Here is a 24,521-nt window from a genome sequence, read left to right as displayed (position 1 = left end):
TTGAGCATCTGTCTTCTTCATAAACTGTTAAAAATACAAGTTACACTTTTTGTTCATGTGTGTTAGGATTATGGAAATTACCAACTTGAATATGGTGGCAACCTTTAAAGGTGTAGTCCACTTTGCTTGACATTTCTTTTTGAGCTCCCTTTAAATTAAATGTCTGCACCTATGATCTCTGGACTTGGGACAGTGAAACAACAGAGAGACAGGCAGAGAGAATGTACTCCATATCAGGCAAACAGAAACTCCACTTATTGTGAGTTTCTTAGTGGTTTGGTTCACAGCCTCTTAAAATGGTGATGGATTTCTACAAATCAGACACCAAGCTAGCCTTAAATAAAAATTCAACATGGTACAGTCAATGCAGACTGCTCCAAGGATGCCACTGTTATGACCACACTGTGAGGCTGAGCCCATATTTGCTATTATTAATAATGGACACACGAGCTTATTCAGCATGGTGGAAAACACGACAGAATGAATCTGTAAAACATGGTTTGTACATTAATACAAAAAGAAAATACTGCAGATGCTGGAAATCTGAAATAAAAACAGAAAATGCTGGAGAAACTCAGCAGGTCAGGCAGCATCTGTGAAGAGAGAAACAGAGTCAACGTTTCAGGTCGATGACCTTTCGTTAGAAATGGTTTGTACATTATTGCAGTACATTTTTACACCCCTACCACTGTGCTTTGCACTGGAAAAATAATTTGATAGGAGTGAGAGGCCACTTCCCCCAGTCACAAACAAAAATCACTCCTGCTCCCTCTGTGGTTCGGTGGTTGAATGCACTATGTGGTCTGATGCTTGGCTGTTCAAATCGGGAACGTGCCAAGCTTGATCCTTGGTCTGTGTTGGGGTAATCAATCTCAGGAAGTGGGTGGAGCAATGAGGCCACTACAATTGGCTTCAATATGGCCAGTCTAAGAAGGAGAAAAATCAGGCACAGTTCCCACTCCTGATCATTATCCACTGACGCATGCTGGAAAGCACTTGTGAATGGATGTCTGGATCAGACTCTGCTGTGATGGCCCCACAATGAAATAGGGTGGAACCTGCATTACCTGCCACAACGAGGGCGATTCCCCTCAGTGGATCATAGAAATTAGCAATAATTCCCAGCTTTTGGTCGAACACATATAGCACAGTAACACCCTGGGCATCGGAATGAAAGCAAGTCCAAAAAAAAAGTCAAAAATAAACGCACTGTAGTTTTGTTCACCAAATAAAGGTGATAAGTATAAATAACAAAAGAAGCCATGCAACAAAGAGGTGTCTTGCAGCAGACGGTTTGCTGCACACATTCAGGTGGATAATCAGGATGGGAGCTAACATGAGTGCAGGTAACGGATGCTCCACTATAACATGCCAGCACTCGGGGACAACTTTCACTTGGTGCGGGGAGGTAAGCCGCGGATGCAGATTGGCCGTCCATTATATGCCCCTCCTGATGGTCAGTTCAAGTTGAAGTCAATGGAAAGGAAAATCAAGCGGGGCGTGTAACAGGCGGTTGATTCACATCCGCTTGATTATTGCACACGCCAAAAGTGAAGGTTACTCCACTGGCTATGCTCATACATAAGTCATGACCACTTGGGCAGGATACCAGAGGATTGCTGGCACCTATGGAATCACCTTCAGGAGTGAAGGGCAGCATGTCTATGGGATAACACATCTGCATTGTGAAACTTCCGGCCAGTGTGTATACACAGTGTGGTATAAAACTTCCAGCCTGTGTCTATATGTTGGATCAAGTGCTGTGTGACATTTCTGGTTTTCAGTTTGATGTTAGTTTAACAATATCAGAATTGTGTTTGTCACTTTAAGGATTGCGGTCAATATAGTGTGCCTTCACTTTACAACCAATGGTTAGATTAATAAGATTCGACTCTACAAGTGAGTAGATAATTAGATTTTTTTTTCAAAAAGCAGGACCCAGGCCTTTAAATGTGAGGTAGACTAATTAGTTTTAATTGGTTTTACAAACTGATTGGCTGCTTTGAGTTTAAAAGTTAGGTAACCAGCCCCCATGATACTTGTCTGCTGTGCTAAAGAGGCAGTGGGTTGCTGGTCATGGCTGAGATGTGTTCTGGAATGGCCAGCCAACTTTTAGTCATGAAAATAAACAAGGTTTGAGATAAAGCAGACTAGAATAAACAGTTTAATGAATAAAGTTGGAATGAGTTGCAGGTTAAATAGCTTATGCTAATATGAATCCCAGTATGAGTACAAGGGGGGGAATAAAATACTTATTCTGTTTTCTGGAATGTATCTCAGTCCAGCTTCAGCCATAGAACAACTACATGGTAGTGTAGTTTTGCTATCAAATGTGGGATCTACATTTCGCTCCTCGTTCTTGACGTGTACCAATCGCCAAATCCTTTGTGCATGCACACTTACTGGATGTTAAGTAATAAGTGGTCTCTGGTGCTTATTAGTGGTTTCACAAGGGGGTTTCTCTGCCTGGAGCTATGTTGCTAAGGAACAATAAAGACTTCCCATCCCTACTTTCCTGATGTGCCACCTATTTATTCAGATTACTACTCAGTAAAATCCAGAGCTTACCCTGTTTATACTCCAGTCGTGGCAGGTCAGCTCTCGTTACCAGTAACAACATGCTTTCATCTATCACGCTGTGGCTGATGGGGACATGCTAACTGGGAGCTGTCAAGTGTCTTAAATTCCCGAGATATGGCAAAGGCTGGAAAAGTCTTAACTTCCATGTTCTGTTGTCTAAACAAAATTTGGGGGTAAAAGTGGAGTATAATTCAATTTTTAAAGACATTGCTAATTGTTTTGCAAGATGTACCTTGAAAAGAAAGAAATATGTAGTGACAAAGTACATCTAGTAGTATTTGTAACTTTTAAATCTCAAACAACCCAAAATGCGTTGCAGAAGGGTATACTACAGCAAATAATATTGCGGCATGAGAGATTTCTTAGCAGAGTGAACTATCATCGGCTATTACGGAAACAGCCTGCTTGAAGTCGGCATATCAGTGGATCCGTTACTTCAGTGCGAGTTTTACCCCAGTGTTTAATTTACAAAGGATACCAGCTTTACTTTGGAATGGTATACACAGCCTTTTTCATCGCCGTCAAAAGTGGTCACACTCGTGGGGATTTCCAAGCACATTCTTGCTAACATTTGTACAAGCACACCAGGTCTTGTGGAGAAGGGGAAAAAAATGGTGCTCAAAATTTAGCTTGTGCGGAAAGGAGTGTGCGTGATTGTTGTACAGCAGCTGTCAGACCCTGGAAAAATAGTACCTCTTTTATCATGGCTCGGGATCCATGATGAAAACCTTCCTTACTGCCAGACACCTGTAGACCCAGTTATGTTCTGACTAGAGAAAGTTAGGAAGGCAGCTACTGGTGTTACTTGTCTGCCCTGCAGGGGACCAGGCCTCGGAGGCACTAATTAAAACGCAATCAGCAACTGAAATAGCAGCAGAGACAAGCCGAGACTCGAGTAGTGCACTTCCTTCCCTCCTATTGCCCACCTTTGCTCCCACCATACCGCACACAGCCAGTAATTACTACTTAGGCAGCTGCTGGTCAGCGATGTGTGTTCACCAGGCCTCAGATCTCACGTTCATGCAGGAACACAGCTGCTTGCTTGCCTGCCGACTGGGGCTGGTGGTAGCTTATTTGTATAATATTAAAGGAAAGAAAAACAAAGGGAAAACATCACCAGAACCTTTTACAGGAAATGTCTCCAATAGCTGGGATTGGTGCATCTTGAATTCTTTGATCTGGTTTTTCATGCAAGTTTGGGAGTGAAGAAGAACAAAAGTTTCAGCTGAGGGTTTAAGTCTCAAGGTAGGTATTAGGGATCGACCACAATTACAAAGGCTCCTTCAATGACTCAGTTGACGAAGGGACAGCCCAATTTGAAACTGAGCCGCACGCCAGTATGGCGCTAGATTTTCAGCTTCATTGCTTGGGTGGTTCGTACGGTCTTTATAGAACCTGCCTGATCTTCATTCTATTAAAATCAATTAAAATCAATGGAATGAAAATCAGGCATGTTGTATAAAGGGCGTATGATCCACCCCGCCAGCTTACCATCCAGGCGGTGAAGACAAATATCTACCCAATGGTCTCAGCCTTGATCTGCTTTAGCTGATTTAACTGATCTCAGTCAGGATGGTGATAGCTCTGCAACAATTGTCCTCCTCCATGGTCCAGCATAAAGATAATAGCCAAGGTTTCCGCTCCCGATCACTATTTGTGACCTCCGTGGATAATGCACATGCCTGGATTCAGGCGACGACAGGTGCAGCCTCAAATGTAATACCCCTCAACTTAAGTAATGAGATAGATGCGTGTAAGAATAAAAATAGGACGTTGCCCTGAAATGAAGATCTGCAAACATCTTTAAACTTCCTTCCACAGTGCCAGGTAGCTAGGGCACTGCATCTTTGGGCTCTTAACTTGATGTCCTTGTTTGAGTCCTTGCTGTGACTGATGACCACATTCGAGCTTCTTCGAGAGCATTGAGACTGACTGGTACATCGTGGTTGCCTGAAGAAGGGGGGAGATACTCGGTCCAGCAAGGCAGCAATATTAATAAATCGGTAAAGATATGCATGGCCCAGACCATTGGGGAGAAGCAAATTCCCTGATACTACTTCTATGGCAGCTTTTAGTCCCTATTGTAGCTGGACTCAAATCTGCCAGAATTTCCCAATCAGTTTGGTTGGTTGGAAATCTGCAGGAAAGGAGCATTCCATTACGAGGGGATAAAAAAGGTTATTTTATTTCCAGCAATCATCTTGGAGGAATTCAGAACATATTCACTCCTCTTAGCAATTTGATCTGAAGTTGGAAGCGAGAAAGTACTGGCCTGAGCCACTTGACAATGAAGTTGGAGAAACGTTTAAAGATCCCAATCTCTACTGCTGCAGCTACTTCTGGAGATTTAGAGACCTATGTATCATTAATGCTTATGTTCCCGCAACATGTTCGTCCAAATTTATTACTAGCAGGCGTATTCTTTAAATGAGCCAGATGTAATATATTTGCTGGCAGTGAGGAAGGGGCAGAGCTTGAAGTTGCAGCAACATACACACGAGCAGCAGGCTGCACATGCACAATCATACCAGAAATAATTGTCATCTGTGAATAACCTTGTATTGCAGCAGTGCTTGAAGTACTTTCACAACAAAGTTGCACCTTGATTCAAGCACTTCTAAGCCGATAACTGTCAACGAACTTGCCTATCTATATAATTTAAAAACATTACTAGAATAGACATTTACATTTATATAGTGCCTTTAATGTAGCAAATTACTTCCAGCTGGTCGCAAAAATTTCTGTGCGATACTTAAAAAATATTACATAAAGAAATAAGGGCAGTCATTTATAACGTACATGTTAGATCCGGGTATCTTAATGTTGTGTCCTTCAATAATCAGACAAAAGACTGCAGGGAACGATCAACAGGTGTTCACTGAATGAGGGTTACTCCAGAACTAATTGTACAGATCACTACTCAGTGCTATATACAGGTGTGGTCACTGCCGGTACTACAGTATACAGGAGCTGTAAAAAGTAGTTCTCCCCCTTAAAGGTACATACATTACAATTCCTCCCCTTTTAGATTAACAGTACCATAACACTCATTTAACAATTAAATATCAAACTAATCACAATTAACACTTTTAACATGCAACATTAGCTGAAAATAGTCTATTTATAAATTCAGTCTTTGGGGAGGCTTCCTGATCCTTTCTGGATAGCGCCTTTCCCGAGTGTCTTGCTCTTGGTGCGGAGGCGATTCTGGCCCACTGTCGTCGGTTGGTCCATCAGCTTCCGATGCTACTGTTTCTGAAGTAGATGCGACCTGTTCATCGGGTTCCTCACCAGGTACGTATGGCCGAGACATGGGGTTGACTCGTTCCTGTGACTCTAGGATCTGGTCAGCATGGCGTCTCACAATGTTCTCCCCAACATCCACTGTGTACATTAGTGGCCCCTGCCGTGTGCATATCGTTCCTGGTTGCCATTTCTCTGTTCGGTAGTCGCGGGCCAAGACTGGTTGCCCTACATTGAAGCTCCTTGTCGGCTTCTCATTGATGTGCTGGAATTGCTTACTCTCAACATCTCTGTACATTTGGTCTGAGCAAATCCAGACGAGATCTCAACCTTCGGTTAAAGAACATCATGGCTGGGGCCTGGTTGGTGACTGCATGTGTCCCATTTCTGTAGGCTAACAGGAAATTGTCCACCTTATGCTGCAGTGGAATGTCGTCATTGCACATGGCCTTTACTGCTTTTTTAAAGGTTTGTACGAACCTCTCAGCCAATCCATTTGTGGCTGGATGATATGGGGCGGATGTGTAATGCCTTACCCCATTCCTTTTCATAAATCTTCGAAACTCTTCGGACACAAACTGTGGTCCGTTATCAGAGCAAATCTGCTCTGGCAAGCCGTTCCTGGCAAAAATGGTCCGTAGGACTGCAATAGTTTTCTCCGTGGTGGTGGAGGATATTTTGATCACCTCAGGCGATTTTGAGTGCGCATCCACGGCTATTAAAAACATTGAGTCCATGAATGGACCAGCAAAATCAACATGCACCCATTGCCATGGAGATGAGGGCCACTCCCATGGGTGTAGAGGGGCATGTGGTGGTGCATTTTGGACCTTCTGGCATCCTGAGCAGCTCTTTGTCAGGTCCTCGATTTGCTGATCGATCCCCGGCCACCACACATAAGCCCTATCAAGGCTTTTCATTTTCACCCCTCCCAGATGACCTTCGTGAAGCTCATTGAGCAGTCGCTCCCTTAACTTGGGTGGAATTACCACTCAGGATCCACACATCAAGGTCCCCTGGCATACTGACAGCTGTTCTCTTCTGGATGAGAATGCTGGCAACAGTGAGTCGCCATGTGCTGGCCATCCCTTCACCGCCAAATCATATACCCGAGACAGCGTCGGGTCATTTCGGGTCTCCTTCTCTATACCAGCGTTAGTTACTGGCAAGCATTCAATTATAGTCGAATGAAATATTTCGGCAGGATCCACTGCTGGTGCGTCCTCCGCAGTAGGCAGTGGCAGGCGTGATAGCCCATCGGCATTTCCATGCTGTTTCATGCCCTTATACTCGATTTCATATTGGTGCGCCCCTAGAAAAAGGGACCATCTTTGTCGCCGTTGCGCAGTCATCACCAGAACGCCCTTCTTTGGATTAAAGATGGAGACAAGTGGTTGGTGGTCAGTCAGCAAGGTGAACTTCTGCCCGTGCAGATAGTGATTGAACTTTTTCACTCCCCACAGGCTGAGGGCCTCCCTGTCAATCTGGGCGTAGTTATGCTCGGCTGAGGTTAGTGACCGAGACGCAAAGGCTACTGGCCTCATTGAGCCGTCCGGGAATTTGTGCGACAGCACCGCTCCAATGCCATAGGGTGATGCATCACATGCCAACCAAATTGGTGGTGCTGGGTTGAAATGAGCCAACACCTCTTTTGATGTGATCAATGCTTTGCTCTTCTGGAAAGCTCGTTTACATTCGTCACTCCACTTCCATGGTACCCCCGTTTGCAGTAGGGTGTTCAGTGGGTGTAGTACGGTAGACAAATTCGGCAAGAACTTATGGTAGTAGTTCACCAGCCCGAGGAACGACCTCAGTTGTGACACATTTTCCGGTGCTGGAGCCTTGACTACTGCCTCAATCTTTTCAGGGGACTTATGTAACCCCTCTTTATCAATAACGTGGCCACAATACGAGATCTGCTTCTGGAAAAACTCGCATTTGTGGCAATTAGCTCGGAGCCCATATTCCTTCAATCTAGTGAGCACCTGCTCCAGGTTGGCGAGGTGATCGCTGTCATTTTCGCCCGTGACCAGGATGTCGTCCAAATAACACTGGGTCCCTGCAGGACTTGTTCCATTGCCGTTTGCCAAATAGCCGGAGCTGATGCTACCCCGAACACCAGCCACTTGTATTGGTCGAGACCTTTATGAGTGTTGATTGTGAGGTACTGTTTCGAGGCTTCTTCTACCTCCATTTGTAGGTACGCCTGGGCCAGATCACTCTTAGTGAAGCGTTTCCCTCCAGATAGTGAGGCAAAAATATCTTCAATCCGCGGAAGTGGATATTGTACAGTGTGAAGGACTGGGTTCACTGTCACCTTAAAGTCCCCACAGATGCGAACCTTCTTTGGTTCCCCAGGCGTATTACTCAACGACCTCTTCATTACAGGAACGATGGGTGTAGCCCACTCGCTCCAGTCCACTTTGGACAGTACTCCTGAATGTTCCAAACCTTCCAGCTCTGCTTCGACGGCTGGGCGGATCGCATAAGGTACCGGTCTGGCCTTAAAAAACTTTGGGCTTGCATTTTCCTCTATTTTGATCATCGCTGTTATGCCTTTTAGTGTTCTGAGTCCCTGCTGGAACACTTCTTGTGTGTCAGTTAGCATTTTTGACAGTCGTCCAGGTGTGACGTCGTCATCCTTTTTGGCATCTACAGTCAGTGCTTGTATGGAATGCCAATCTAGCTGTATCTTCCGGATCCATTCACGTCCTAGTAGTGGTGGTCCTCCATCTGGCAATACATATAGGTCCATTTTTGGTGTTGCCTTGCCGTTATATATAATGTTCACCCTTATTTTTCCTTTGGGGTAGACTTTTTGCCCCGTGTACGTCTTCAAGACAATCTTTGTATCTCTCAAGGGTATATGTGAGAATAGCTGCTTGTAGTCCTTTCGGTTTATGACTGTTAGGGCTGATCCTGTATCCAATTCCATTTTCACTTGGACTCCTGCTATCTTGAGCGTGACCCAGATAGTTTGGTGATCCTCCGTTTTGATCACATTATGTAGTTTCAGACAACCCAGCTCCTTGCTTCCGGAGTCTGTATCACTTTTCTGTTTGTCTGAACTACTCTCCGTCACCTTATGTACCTTCTTGTACTTCTCCTGTGGAGATTTCTTGCTGCTGGTTTTCTTTCCCGACCTGCAGACTCTTGCTATGTGTTCTACTTTTCCACACTGTCTGCACACTTTGTCCTTGAACCAGCAATCATTATGGTCGTGTGTTGTTCTGCGGCAGCGATAGCACTTCACTGTTCCGTATGACATTTCATTTGTGCCATATTCTTGCGGTCTCCGTTGTATCTCTGCAGCGCCCCGTGCGGCTGCTTTGTGTGATACTGCAATGCTGAAAGCCTTGTCCAGCGTAAGATCCTTTCCTGATAGAAGCCGTTTCTGGGTTCCTTCACTTTGAAGCCCACACACAAACTTGTCCCTTAAAGTATCTGCTAGTCCCGTTCCAAACTGGCAGTGTTTCGATAGCTTGCACAGTTCCATTAAATACTCAGCATTACTTTCATCTTTATGCTGGTTCCTTTTGTGAAACTTAAATCTTTCTGCTATCAGCAGCGGTGTGGGGTTTAAGTGGTCCTGTAGGATTGACACTATGTTTTCAAAATCCTTTTCTACTGGCTTCTCTGGGGTTTCTAGGTTTCGTAGTAAGCTATACGTTTTTGCACCCATTGAATTCAACAATACCAGCGCTTTCTTGTCATCTGGCACTTCATTCGCCTTGCAGTATACTTCTATGCGTTCGACATATGTCGTCCAATCTTCGACTTCATTGTCAAACGCTGTGATACTGCCACTCTTCGGCATTTTTGGGTGTGGTTAGGCTGGCTTAAAATGGCATCTCCCGCGCTTTCCATTCTTTCCCGCTGCGGCTTAAAATGGCGTCTCCCGCGCTTTCCTTTCTTCCCCGCTGCGGCTTAAAATGGCGTCTCCCGCACTGCTGCCAACGCCGCTCTCGGCGGTCCTCGTGGCTAATGGCGACATCCTGTGGGTTTTGTGTGCTGCTGCCAATGCCGCTCTCTGCGGTCCTCGTGGCAATGGCAGCGCCTTGCGTTTTCCTGCGCGCCTCCCTCCCCCGTTGACACTGCTCGGCCCTTGAACACCAGCTGTGCTCTGCTCTCTCTCGCCTCTCTCCCCCGTTGACGCTGCTCGGCCCTTGAACACCGGCTGCGCTCTGCTCTCTCTCGTCTCTCTCCCCGTTGACGTCGCTCGGTCCTGAACACCGGCTGCGCCCTGTGCGCTCTGCCCTCTCTCTCTCCCCCATCGACGCTGCTCGGCCTTTTTCTGTGCCGCTCGGTCGGCTCTAGCCACCGCTGTCCGGGAAGGATCTGCGCAGTACCTGTTGCCAGCCCGTTTCGCTGGACCACCGTGACTGGAAAGCCAAGCCTGGCTCTTGACAGCCTCCCCTGCGATGCTCAAATCTCCGCTGGATGACTGGGCGGTTGCCCGTGGTCAATGCCCGTGCTTCTGGACTCAACCTCCTTCCACTGTTCTCCAGGAGCGAATCCCTGGGAGGTGATGCAGAGTTGCAGGTAGGTTCGAATCTGCGTCGTCGCCAATGTTAGATCCGTGTATCTTAATGTTGTGTCCTTCAATAATCAGACAAAAGACTGCAGGGAACGATCAACAGGTGTTTACTGAATGAGGGTTACTCTAGAACTAACTGTACAGATCACTATTCAGTGCTATATACAGGTGTGGTCACTGCCGGTACTACAGTATACAGGAGCTGTAAAAAGTAGTTCTCCCCTTAAAGGTACATACATTACAGTACAGAAAACCCTTTTTTTTTAAAAAAAAGAAAATACCAGAGCCACAATATCTATAGACTCTTAATTGATCTTCTCATAAACAAAGCCAAGGTTCACTCAATGTTTAGCCAACATATGGTCTTAAAGGGACACACACACCTACGGTTTAGCAGTAGAATAATACACTGTGTTTATAGGGTACCATGTTCCTGTCGTCATAAAATAGTGCATCCTCTGACTTGCTGAGCAGTGGTGCAAGCAATTCACTAGTAATGTACCAGATATTGTCCCCCTCGCACGCAGAGATGCCACAATCCAGACGTCACAGTTTGTTAAAACTGCAGAGCAATTTTAGAAAAATAAGCAAGCAAGCCCCTTAATACTGAGTGCTTCTGACCTGAACCGGACAACTTGTAAGCATGTCCAATCTGCAGAGTTCCTCACTAATTGGCAATCAAAATGCTGATTTACCTGAGCTTCTGTTTATTCAGCAGCAATAACATTTATGGTCTTAAAGGAACAGAGCTCCCCCTTAGCATTAGAGTAATATTCTGCCATTACAATGTAATAATACCACAGAGGACCTGCTAGTATTTCAATTTTTTTTTACATTTTATAATTGTCTGCCACATTCAATGGTATTTGACAAAACTCCTTTTAAACCAAATAGCCATATAATACAAGCTAAGTTGTCAAGGGACCACGGCACTTTAAGATTTAGGAGACAAACTAGCTCTCTTCAGGAAACCTAATAAAATGGAGTTAATATCCTTGTTGATACCTGCTAGCTGTTACAGGTGAATGAAGTTTTAGTGCCTATTTTTGTTTCTTTTATCAAGAGCTGGCCATTCTGGGAAACAACAGCCAATATTCATGCAGCTGGTATCGACCCACTCTCCAGATTGTCGGAATCGTGCGACACCTGCAACATAAAGAACCAACACCTCATCACTGAGCCAACAGCAGAGGTCCCTGGCTTCGACCTCCCTCGAAGACAGTGGACACGCTCAACCCAATCCGCACAGGGTGCGGACGATGCAGCCACCGCTCCACAAGTGGAAGATGAGGGATGATCCGAAGTGTGACTGTGCCAGTGAGTCCCAGTCGTACAAAAGCAGCAGTAGCGCAACACCACTCTCCATTTGCGTGTGTCTGGAGTCGAAACATAAAACAATCTTTCTTATTAGGGAATGGGAGCGCAAAACTTCAGGGCCACTCTGACATTGGGACCATAACATAAGAATAGATGTGGCATTAACCTCTGTGTCCAAGAGAGCCTAAAGAACCCAGTCTCCCAAGTGCAGACAGTCTATGTGACTTAAGCATCACTCATGATCAGTGGTTATTGTTACACCTTATAATAAACAAACATTACAAGGACTGATGCTTGTCTATTTAGGCTCCCCCTTCAAGCAGCGAGAAGTGGTGAATCAATCATTGTGAAATTGTATTTGAATTGGGCTGGAGGAGTGCTGTAAATGAGTTATCTGTAGCTTCCCCTTCCCCAGCCTGATGTGGGTCCATGAGCTGACCAAGTATTCAGCTGCTGTCCCTGTTCTGTAAAATGCACAGCAACTTCCCCAGACTGTCAGTCAAGTTGAAGTTCACAAAGGACAGCAGCCCAGACTCTGCCTGCTGCTGTTCTGGATTTTGCAGACTGTTTGTGTCTCTGCATGGAGTGTATATATTCAGCTTCCGCTGTCTTCCGAGTCCCTTAATCCCCACATGTGGAAAAAGTAAGCATAACGGCTTTTACACATGTGCAAAGGCATATGCCACCCTTGGTCATGCCAGCTGTCTGCATGTATCTCTGTCACTCTCCGCAGCCGTTTTAATTTTCCTTTAGGCGACTCAATTGCATTCTTTAGTCTTTTGAGAATTTCTGTAGCATTTCTGAGCCACAACCACAAATGATATACTTATCCATTATCAAACTGTGTCTACGGCGACCCTTTGATATTTGAATAAGATTCCTCCAGAATATCATGAACCCATAATATTATTATCTGTGTTTGTGATCAGGAATAACTCTCACCCACAGAAAATCAGATGCTATCGAAATCCTGCCAGAGATAATTAAGCGTCTGGAGGACAGGAACTGGGAAACTGGGAGTGGTGGGGGGGTGCGGATGGTGTGGAGAGAATAGTGCAGAAACAAACAGATAGACTACACTGACAGACAGAGAGAAAAGGAGAGCCGAACTATAGAGGCGAGTAAGAGGCAAGTCGACCAACCCTAATATAGAATTAGGTCGATCCGCAGAGGCTTTAATGTTCCTTTATTATGGAGCAGGACTTTCTTTTCGTCTCCTCTGTCAACGAAGGACAGGCTGTCATCTGAGGGAGCTGAGGGAAAGACAGTGAACTTGGGTGCAGAGAAATGTGAGAAGGACGACAGAGGTATTTAGTGGAGTCCTAAAAGGAAAAGAATGATGAGAGAGACTGAACAGATAAGCATGAAGCAAGGGGAGAATTTAAATTTTAAGAAATGGAAAGCCAAGGCCTGAAATGGAGAGAAAGCTGTAGCAAAAGAGGAACAGTATTGCAGAGATTGGCAGAGCAAGTTGATGCAAGTCATAAGGGGAAAAACTAGGGGAGAGTAAATTGAATTTTTTTAAGTGTTTGCAATATAAAAGTGCAGATTTGTCACATTTGTCAAATGATTGGCTTCATATATGTTATTGAAATGTCTCATTTTTCATCAACCTCCCCACCTCCAAAATTAGTATAATTCTTAAGTTATGAATGAAGTTATTATTAGTATAAGGTCCTTCCCATATCTTGTAATAGACACATTTATTGCATATCCATATATTGTGACAGAAACAACTGATTTGTGACATGTGACAGAAAGGACTTCAGCTGGGGGGGTAGTGGGTGAGCTAGATCACATGACTAGGGAAGACATTTGTAATGAAAAAGACCCCCCCAATCTTTCAGGTGTTTTCTGGTGCATTTAAAAAAAAACTTTATTGATGTCTAATACCTCTTGAGCTTGGTGAGTGTAATCCAAGATTATATTATAGTATTTTAACTGCAATGTTCACTCATTATGTTCAGACTGCTCATGCAGAACTATATGTTCTTTTGCACTTGATGGTTTCCTGTAACGTTTTCCTACCTTCTCGCAACAGTGAGAACAACTAAGAGCAGGATGGAAACAATGGCACTGTTCTGATATTTTGCTTTGCTAAAAGGTAAAGGGATATGCGAGTAAGGTTCCCCAATGGCTCATCATATTTATTCAGTGAGTAGCTCAGTCATAAATACTAATCTATATATATAATAAAGCGGTTGGTTTGTCTGTCCGTCTGTCTGTCCATCTGTCTGTCTGTCCATCTGTCTGTCTGTCCATCTGTCTGTCCGTCTGTCCGTCAGTCTGTCCGCTATAGACTCAAAAGTTATAGAGCGACCTACATATATGTTATATCAAAAGAAAGCTGATGATCAGGGGAGTGTCATAGGCATATTTACTTTTTGGTCAGACAAAAATTATTCGGACAGTATATAAAAAAGGTTCAAAAATCCGCTCATTAGCGGTTCACCAATCCTACCGCTCATTAGCGTTGAGTGATGTGATGGTTGACCAATCGTACAGGGGATAGCATTGACTGATGTGGTGGTTGACCAATCCTACAGTTCAGTGACCTGATGGTTGCCCAATCGGTGCGTCACGGGGGGCGTTTCATTCCATGTGTGGGCGGGCCTAATCCTGCAGCCTCCCGAAACTTCGCCGCCATTTTTTTCATCCGCACAGTGACAGCACCAGCCAAACAAACCCCCACATTGCGGCTCCGGGAGAGGGAGGTGAGTTCGGGTCACTCGGGCCGGGCCTCACAACCGCTCGGCCCGAGACACAGAGCGGGGGAGCCGCAGCGGGCGGCCATCAACCGCGCGGCCCGACACTGCATTGGCCCGCCGGAGCGGGAGGTGAGTTGCGGTCACTCGGGCCGGGCCTCACAACCGCTCGGCCCGAGACACAGAGCGGGGGAGTGGCAGCGGGCGGCCGTCAACCGCACAGCCCGACACACAAAGTGGGGGAGCGGCAGCGACCAGCCGTCAACCGCGTGGCCCTCTAAACTGCCCTGGCAACGCCGGGCCCCCCCTGCTAGTCACTAATACATGACTCGTAGGGGGAAAAATTTGGTTGCTTCGCACCTCCCATTAGCACCCTAAGAGGGCGCTAATGGGGCACAAAGCAACTAGCGCCCGGGCGCAGCAATGTTTGCGCTGCTCGCGAAATTAACTGGACATTTTGCGACGGCACTAAACACTACCGCCACGATCTCCTGCACCTGCAGATCGTAACGTCAGTCGAGTGTGCAACATCCCGGTAACGCCTCGGACTGGATTTTGAGTGGCGCCCCCTGCCTTACCGTCTGCCGCTAGCAACGACAGGTTGAGGGGAGCGTTTTGCAGTCGGGAAGGGACTGGGGAACGCTATTTTAAGGCGACCGCTTCCTGCCTTTTTTTGTTGGTGACATTTTTGCACCACGCATTCTGAGAGAGAGAGACTTCTGGAGAGATTCAACGCTATGTGAAGGAGTTTTTGGTACTGAGCAGCACTTTGCAGGTTCATTTTGATTTGACCTTCCTTGCATCGATTTAGAAGAGACTATGGGGGCTGCTCTCTGAGCTCTTTACGAACATACGAACATACGAATTAGGAGCAGGAGTAGGCCACTCGGCCCCTCGAGCCTGCTTCGCCATTCAATAAGATCATGGCTGATCTGATTACTCCACATTCCCGCCTACCCCCGATAACCTTTCACCCCCGTGCTCACCAAGAATCGATCGACCTCTGCCTTAAAAATATTCAAAGACTCTGCTTCCACCACCCTCTGAGGAAGAGAGTTCCAAAGACTCACGACCCTCTGTGAGAAACAATTTCTCCTCATCTCTGTCTTAAATGGGCGACCCCTTATTTTTAAACAGCGACCCCTAGTTCTAGATTCTCCCACAAGAGGAAACATCCTCTCCACAACCACCCTGTCCAGACCCCTCAGGATCTTATATGTTTCAATCAAGTCACCTCTTACTCTTCTAAACTCCAGCGGATACAAGCCTAGCCTGTCCAACCTTTCCTCATAAGACAACCCGCCCATTCCAGGTATTAGTCTAGTAAACCTTCTCTGAACTGCTTCCAACGCATTTACATCCTTCCTTAAATAAGGAGACCAATACTGTACACAGTGCTCCAGATGTGGTCTCACTAATGCCCTGTATAACTGAAGCATAACCTCCCAACTTTTGTATTCAATTTAATTCAATTCCCCTCGCAATGAACATCCACTTCATCCGTCAACAGGCCTTCATCCAGGACACTCAGGGTCAAGGGGTACTCCGCCTCCGCTGGGACAGTTGGGGGTCAAGGGGCACTATACAGCCGCTGGGACAATGGGGGGGTCAAAGGGGCACTGTCCCTCCACTGGGACACACAGGGTCAATGGGTTCCCTGGACCAAATAGGACACTTGGAACCGCTGTCTCCACATTGGCGGAGCTGCACATGCCAATCAAGTGCTGGGCCAAGGGGACATGCCATCAACCAATGGGGGAAGAATCCCCAACAGGGCACATACAACGACTGAATTACGCGGAGAAATGGCTCGGTGCATGGGCCAAGACCACCCACTACCTCCTTGCTGGCTTCCCGACTGCACCAAGAGGTCAAGACCCAGGAGCCCCCCCGCCACCCCAGTCAGCCCCAATCCCCCTGCCACTGCCGGGAGTGGCTCCGTACGGTCAGACATTTGTCCTTTCGATGGTGTGAGGAGGACGAGGGCAACAAGACTGCGCTCCTTCACGCTCCGAGGGAAGGGAAGACTTGGAGAGGGAAGAGAGCAAGAAGAAGTTGAAGAACAAAGCAATAATTGTGCCACCATCTCGGTGAGAAACCCAAGATGACGACCCACCAGGCAGGACACCGAGAGAAGGTCGAGGTTAATCAGGGAGTAGCGATTAATTGATGCAAAGCCTTTCCCTGGGTCTCTCCATTGTTCTTTCCAGCAGATTTAATGTACAGGTCTCTCCAGGCCGAGATTCAAGGCTGCACTGAGCAGGGTATGGAGCAAGATCGACCCTCCCCTTTAAGAACTGGCCGGCGCCAGTGAGTCTGTGTTCCATTGCTGACTGACATCACATGAGCTTCGCTAGCGCTCTGAGGTAGCGCCTCACTCTTCGGCGTTAGCGCCTTAAGAGAGGTGTGTAGCGCCTGATTTAGCGCTCCAATCACCTCCAGGGGTGATAGAAGCCAAGTTTGCAGTCGGAAGCGATAATTAGCACCAGGCGCTAAACTTTGCGCCCGGCCGATAAATTGCACCCCAAACGGAGCGATTCAGAATTTCACCCCCGTAGCCTGTGCATTTATTTTCACTTGTTTGTGTTAACTTCTCCAGGGTAATAAGAGAGAAAAACATGACCATGGGCTCAAAGAGTGGGAACTCTACACTTTGGAGAAGCATAGACCTGGAGGTGATTTGGGTGAGTTTTGTAAGATGACAAAGGGATTAGATTGTGTTTGTGTAGACAGTTTGTTTCAATTAAATAGGTTAGGGAGGACCGGGGGTGGGTGGGGAGTGGGGAGGGGGTCACAATCTTAAGTTATGTAAAGGCAGAACTGGATTAAATGTTAGGAGGTAGTTCTTATCCCAGAGAATGGTGGACCTGTAGAATCGGCTGCCAACTCATGGGGTGAATGCTGATTCGCTGAATTCTTTCAAGCGAGAGCTGGACCTGCTTCTGGCTGGGGCGGAGATCACATTGTACAAAAGGTAGGTACAGCGTAACATTAATCAAGGCCAGAGTGATCTCCTGGACCAATTTTGATTGCCTGGAGTGGGGGGAAGGAGTCATAGAGGAATTTTACAGATTTTATTTCTCTAATTGGCCTGCGATTTTATCTTTTTTTTGCCATTCCCAGGAGATCACATGATTTTCAGGTGGGGTGGCAGGGGGGGGCGGGGAGGTGGTGGGGGAGGTCTACATATTGTAAGGCATCGCAGTTGTGTTGGACAGGCTGGATGGACCAGTGGGTCGTTTCCAGTCCATCATTGTTCGTATGTTTGTAACTCTCCAGTAAATATTCCAAGGTCCTTGGGCCGAGAAGAGTTATGCTGGAAGGACCAGCCAGGCATCCCAGTACTGAAGTGGTGTTGAGCTGAATTGCAAGCAGGCAGCTTTGCTAGCAATGCACTAAGATTCAAACATTTCTGACAGCTTCTGTAATGTGTCTCTGATTGGCAGCAGACTCATCAAGCAGCACAGCAATGACAGCTGGCCCTAAGGGAACGTCTAGAGGAGTAACTCTGACCAGCGACTGCACTACTTCCAGCCAACCTTCATCTGTTTCTGCCAATTAATGCAAAGTGATCATTGACTACGGAGGCTCTTGCTCATTGTCCACCGGTGTGTGTGTGTTTAGGGCAGCCAGCGTATCCAGCACCAGCCAACCCACATTCTGCTTCTTCCTGCAGGGTTCACAGGAGCCCCGTCCCCTCCGGAGCGGTTCACTGGGCTCCGGGAGTGGCTCCTCGGCTCGTTCTCCGTGTTGTGATGATGATGATGATGGTGGTGATGATGAGAAGACAAAGGCTGTGCTGCCCACATGTCTCCACTATGTCCTAGTGAACAATTAGGGCTCGATTTTGTCAATGGGGAGCTTTTGGAGGCAGAACTCCCACTTTTTGGGTTTTAGTCCCATCTCCATCGACTTGTGGCCAACCCACGCTATTTTCCCTTGATTGACCTTGTTAAGTCTGCCCAGCGGGCTCAGCAGGCCAATTAAGGGACACCTGGTTACTGGTGATGTCAGCGATTGACATTTCATCTGTCAAGAGCTTTTGACAGATGAAAAATCAGCGTTTGACAGCTCTGTGAAGCTGTCAAACACTGACAATCTGTCTTCCAACTTGAGTCCTTCTACTCAGACTCATTTAGAGAGCTCTCCAGACCAGAAAGCAGAGGCTGCAGCTTTTGACAGTTCAGCGGCCATTCTGCTTTCTGTGCCGGTGAGCTCAGGGACTCCCGAGAACTGAAGGAAGGAAGCCTGCAGGAGAAAGTAAAGGTAAGTAAAAATTATTAAAACACTTTACACTTACCTCACACACTTACCTCTGCACACATGCACCCATCTGCACAACGGACATCTCGACCCCTCCAACCCCTGCAGACCGACAGTCCACCTCGCTAACTTGGCGTGGTTCAGAGCCATCGGACAGCACACACTTCAGGGCTAAAAATAGGGATTAGGCAAAAAACTGCCTGTTAACTACCTGTTAACAGGCAGTTAATTGGCACTAATCCCCTTCCCGCCTCGGGGAGGCGGCTCCCAGCGCAGGTCGGGTACCCGCCTCCTGGGACATTGGCACTGCCTTTCTGGATGTTGCACTGTGATCAATTTTATCATGTGAAACAAAAGCGTTAAAACATCTATTGAAAATTACACCATTCAGATGTAAATTTTGAGTGTTGCCATTGTTAAATAGAGTCTGTGACACAGGACCATGTAGCATGGAATGTGGAAGGAATGGGCTTGCTGGGCTAAGTGGCCTCCTCTTGTTCCATATTTCCTTTCTCAAATTAAGGTAATTGTTCTGGAATACCGTGACATGTTAGTTTCTAGGATCATATAAAAATGCAAAGTGTGTTACAAGATAAGCATTCAAAAAAAGACCATTTCAAAAAAAAATTGTTTACATTAAAAAGAATTCAAAGATAATTCAATCAACAATAAATGGCAGATTTTTTAGAATACACTAACGTCTGTCTCATTTATTTTTCCTCACTTTTGCAATGCTGTGTGTAAGAGTGGGTGAAGGGGTCTCGGCTCTGATAGTGTTGTTCAGTAGCTGGCAAATGGCCGTTCATGAAAGTGGCCCAGGTCACTCGCTCACCAATTTTCCTTTCCCTCCTTCTGCATCTTCTGTATCTGCAGCTGCTGCCAACCCTACTGAGGATCAGGGACTTAGCGGAGAACATCAAGTAGGCGAACCTAGCACTCTTAGATTTGGGCGTGTCAGGCAACAAGAACAGGCTGACTGCTCTATCATTTGTACAAATTCGGTGAGTTCACACTAAGCTTCCAACTGCAGTGTAAATGGGCTATAGTGTAAGGAGGTTTGTGCTTTTATTCTCTGGAATCAACATTTATAAACATCAAACAATTGACCTATCCTGAGATTCCACCCACAGATTGTTCTTTTTTATTTATTACAGCTATTCTATTTAAATGTATTGCTTCAGGGCAGTGAAAACAAAGGAATATTAGGAACAGGAGTAAGACCATTCAGCCCCTCGAGCCTGCTCCGCCATTCAATTAGATCACGGCTGGTCCGCACCTCAGCTCTTTGCTTCAGATCCCTTGATGCCCTTAGCTAAGTCTTGAAAGCTCCAACTGTCCTAGCAAAGGGTTAATGTGCAGGTTTTCAGTCATTATGCAAACAGTACCGTGTGTGAATGAATGTCTCAAGTTATTAGCACTGGGGCTGATAAACTGCCTGTCTATCTATCCCATAGTCCAGCCATTGAAGATCTGCTTGGCTGGGAGCCTGAAGTTACCAGCTGTGGGGCTTCATGTGCCAGGGGGTGTGTGGCCTCTGAATATTAACCATCAGCCGTGGCACTGTCCGTTTATTTATCTAAACCTCCAAAAACCGTAAAGGATTGGGACAAATGACAGATTTTGATGCGTTAAGTTCCCCAGAGTACACATATGATTAGTGGAGGTGTTCAGAGACACATACTCATGGGCTTGTCATAAATCTGTCAGCTGGCAATGACTACCTGAATTTATGGGGAGCGCTGACTCCTTTGTCTTTTGCACCCTCACTGACCCCCTTCAGTCCACAAACTCTCACCAGCTCATTCCCTGCATGAGGAGACAATTGGGGAATATCGTTCAAAAATATTTAGTTTTTTTTATATTTTCACCAATGGGATATGGTTTTTTGCACAGCAGTATGTACAAGCTGGTCCCGAGTGTACCTGTAATAAATAATAGCAGTCTTTCCTCTAAGCAGTTTTGTCACTCAAAGTTCATTTAAAAACATTGGAAGAAATGGTACTGCTTTGGTACATTTTATAAAAGATAAAGCATCTGATATATGGTGCTGTAACAAAAAACTGTTTTTACATTATATAAAATGGCAAAGCATCCTACAGACCCTGGCTCACATTACAAAAGAGCCCATGTGATGGATAGTCACCCCTCACTATCTCTGTAACCTCCTCCAGCCCTACAACTCGCCGAGATCTCTGAGCTCCTCCAATTCTGGTCTCTTGTCCATTCCCGATTTCCTGCTCTCCACCATTGGTGGCCGTGCTTTCAGTTGTTTAGGCTTCAAGCTCTGGAATTCCTCTCTGCCTCTCTACCTCTATTTCCTCCTTTAAGTCGCTCCTTAAAACCTACCTCTTTGACCAAGCTTTTGGTCACCTGTTCTATTATCTTTTTGTGTGGCTCGTGTCAAATTTTGTCTGATAAAATGCTCCTGTGAGTGCCTTGGGACTTTTTACTACATTTAAAGGCGCTATCTAAATTTAAGCTATTATAGTTTGCAAGCCTGGCTCTTCCCGATGAAATCATGTCTGTACTTTCATCTGCCAAATGCACTCAGTTGAGATACAAGTTCATCCCGAGGCAGAGACTCTGCCCTCAGTAATCACCCACTCTGCCACTAACAGTGATGACACAATTGGTTGGAGTTGCACGGTTTTATGAAATTCTGAATCACCCTTTTCTCATTCAGTCCAGTGCAACTCAGTTCTTATTGTTGGATACTGCAGAAAATAGGAAGTTGTTCCACAGTTGCCTTGGTCTGTTCCTGCATTAAAAAAAAATCTGTGTCAGATAGAATTACAAACAATTGAGGCCTGGTCCTTTTACAGATTTACATTGGGGTGAAATTCGGTATCACCCCGTTTGGGGCGCAATTATCGGCCGGGCGCAAAGTTTAGCACCTGCCGCTAATTATTGCCTCCGACTGCAAACTTGGCTTCTATCACCCCTGAAGGTGATTGGAGTGCTAAATCAGGCGCTACACACCTCTCTTAAGGAGCTAACGCTGAGGAGCGAGGCGCTACCTCAGAGCGCTTGTGAAGCTCATGTGATGTCAGTCAGCAATGGAACACAGACACAATGGCGCCGGCCAGTTCTTAAAGGGGAGGGTTGATCTTGCTCTCCAGCCACACCCTACTCATTGCAGCCTTGAATCATGGCCTGGAGAGATCTGTACATCAATTCTGCTGGAAAGAACAATGGAGAGGCCCAGGGAAAGAGCTCAGAGTGCAGCCCCCAAGTCTCTTCTAAATCGATACAAGGGCAAATCAAAATGAACCTCCAAAGTGCTGCTCAGTACCCAAAACCCCATCACACAGCATTGAGTCTCTCCAGAAGTCTCTCTCTCTCTCTCTCAGAATGCGTGGTGCAAAAATGTCGCCGACAAAAAAAGTCAGGAAGTGGCCGCCTTTAAATAGCGCTGCCCCAGTCCCTTCCTGACTGCAAAACGCTTCCCTCAACCTGTCATTGCTAGCGGCAGGCGGTAAAGCAGTGGGCGCCACTCAATATCCGGTCCGTGGCGCTACCGGGGCGTTGCATGCTCGACTGACATCACGATCTGCAGATGCGGGAGATCGTGGCGGTAGTGTTTAGCGCCACCGCAAAATGTCTGGTCAATTTCGCGAGCGGCGCAAGCATCGCTGCGCCCGGGCGCTAGTTGCTTTGCACCCCATTAGCGCCCCATTAGCACCCCAGTAGTGCCCCGGCGAAGTTAGCGTCCCAAAGGGGACGCGACTCAATTTTTAGCCCCTAATCTCTCCCTATTTGGCCTCCTTCTGTGCTGTAAATTTCTGTGATTCTACGATAGCTTTCACTGCTAATTGCTCCAAAGTGACTGTTGTCAAGAACATTCTTCACTTGTTGTATATGCTGAATTTTTTTTTAAACTGAATTTTTAGATTTCTGCATGCAAAATGATTCTGTGGTCTTCAACGGGTTAATGCCGTTCTTTTGTGAATCTTCATTATATCATTTTGAAGATTTAAAGTTATGCAAGTATCCAGGACCAGCTTTTATCAGCAGGCCCATCAGTCTCTTTGGGCCTCGAGCAGCATGAGGTCTGATTGAATAACCCAACAAAATAACAAAGAGTACAGCTGATAAGAGGCAGAAGGATTTTAAGGTCCAGTCCAATCTGGGAGAATATGAAGCTGTCACTATTTCAGCATAATTCAGACAGTTTAAATAAACATCTCAAAGTACATTTAATGCAGCTTCATTGTAGGGTCAAGTATTTTGTTAAGTTTAACGGGATGGCCTACACTAGTGGTGTTAGATCTTAAAAGCTTCTGACTGACATCAGCATAGTTGAAGCCAGTGCCATTGACAGTATTTTAAAAGCAATAAACTTAGTAATGTAAACACTGACTGTTTCAAGTCTTGAGGATTGAGGTTCTGGTTCCAGTCTACTTGAGACGCAGATCAATACCCAATGATAAATCTAAAGGTTTTCTCTATGGGGAAGAAAAATGCTTCTGAAGCTAAAAAGGCAGTAAACGTTTGCATTTAAAGAACAATGTTGGAGTCCTCTGCCACTGCAACTCATTCACACACTTCATTCAAACAAGAGGAGCACCTGTATAGCATTAGAAGCTGCAACTGCTGGGATTTTTCCTGTACAATGCAGACAACTTGTGTTGCTGAACGTAGATAGATTACAACATGAATATATACAAAACTTGTTAATGTACAGCGGAAACTAAAGTCCCCATAAGACTGCACAGTGTAAACTGCTGTAACAGATGTGTATGCAAATAGATAAGTTATGGTGTTGGTTACTGGTTATGTGAACAAGAAAAGTTAAATTCTCTCATTGTACTAAACTGTTCCCTTTTATGCCAGAGTGATTATTGCAGTGTTACCTAGCTAAGCAGTGCAATGTAATGAAAAGCTAGTGGAGGGAATGCTGAGTTACTGTAAAATGGACTAGTGTAGGAACGTGGGTTCCTAACTGAAAGACTGAGTTCTACTCAGGTGATTAAACAAAACGAACTTTAATGAAACAAACGCTTTAACAAGAAACTGCAGGATAACATCGAATGTAGGTCTGATCTCTCTGGAGGCTCCACGAGGACTGCCCCTGCAGTCCTGTGGCTGACGTCATGATGTCATCACATTTTCCCGCCAGTGGGGGATCACGTGATGAACGGCGTGACATCATCACGTTTTAGCCGCGCTGTTAAAGCAACCACACTCTGTACAGTTAAACAGCATAAATAAAGATACAGACTCAGACTGTAGCTAACATGTTGTTAAAGGAGTTATGTACAAACGATCTGAGTCCTTTGGTGGCTCCGCCACATGCGCCCCCCCAGAATTGTCTTTAACAGCAAAAGTGAGATGTCGAGGAGGCCTGACAAGTCTGTCCGAGCGACTTCGGTAACCCTGCAGAGGAAGCTGATGGACGGCGGTCGAGCTGGTGGGCGGTTGTGGTTGAGCTGGCGCGGCGAGTGCGGTCGAGCTGGCGGGCGGCTGTGGTTGATCTGGCACGGCGGCTGCGGGCGGTCGGCCACGTTTCGGCGGTTGAGCGATGACGACTGGGTGGTCCAGGTCCAGGTGAGCCGGCTTCAACCGGTCCACCGAAATGTGATCCAGCTTTCCTCCGATGTCGACCGAAAAGGATTTGTCTCCTGATTCGATGACACGGAAAGGACCAGTGTAAGGGGGCTTGAGCGGATCCCGGTGAGCGTCGTGGCGGATAAATACGTACTCGGCATTCTTCAGCTCCGCTGGCATGTAAGCCGTGATTTGATGTAGGCACTGGAGCGAAGCATCTGGCCGCTTCCTGGTGGCTGACGAGTTGCTGGGAGGCGGACCATGGCCCTGTGGGAGAAGGGAGGAAATCCCCTGGTACTCGGAGCGGCTGGACATAAACGAGTTCGGCT

The sequence above is a fragment of the Somniosus microcephalus genome, chromosome 21 (genome assembly GCF_052327205.1).
Source record: "Somniosus microcephalus isolate GS21.2 chromosome 21, FLI_Smic_1.0, whole genome shotgun sequence".
NCBI lineage: Eukaryota > Metazoa > Chordata > Chondrichthyes > Squaliformes > Somniosidae > Somniosus > Somniosus microcephalus.
The sequence above is the reverse complement of the archived record's forward strand: the minus strand, read 5'-3'. Positions refer to the sequence as shown.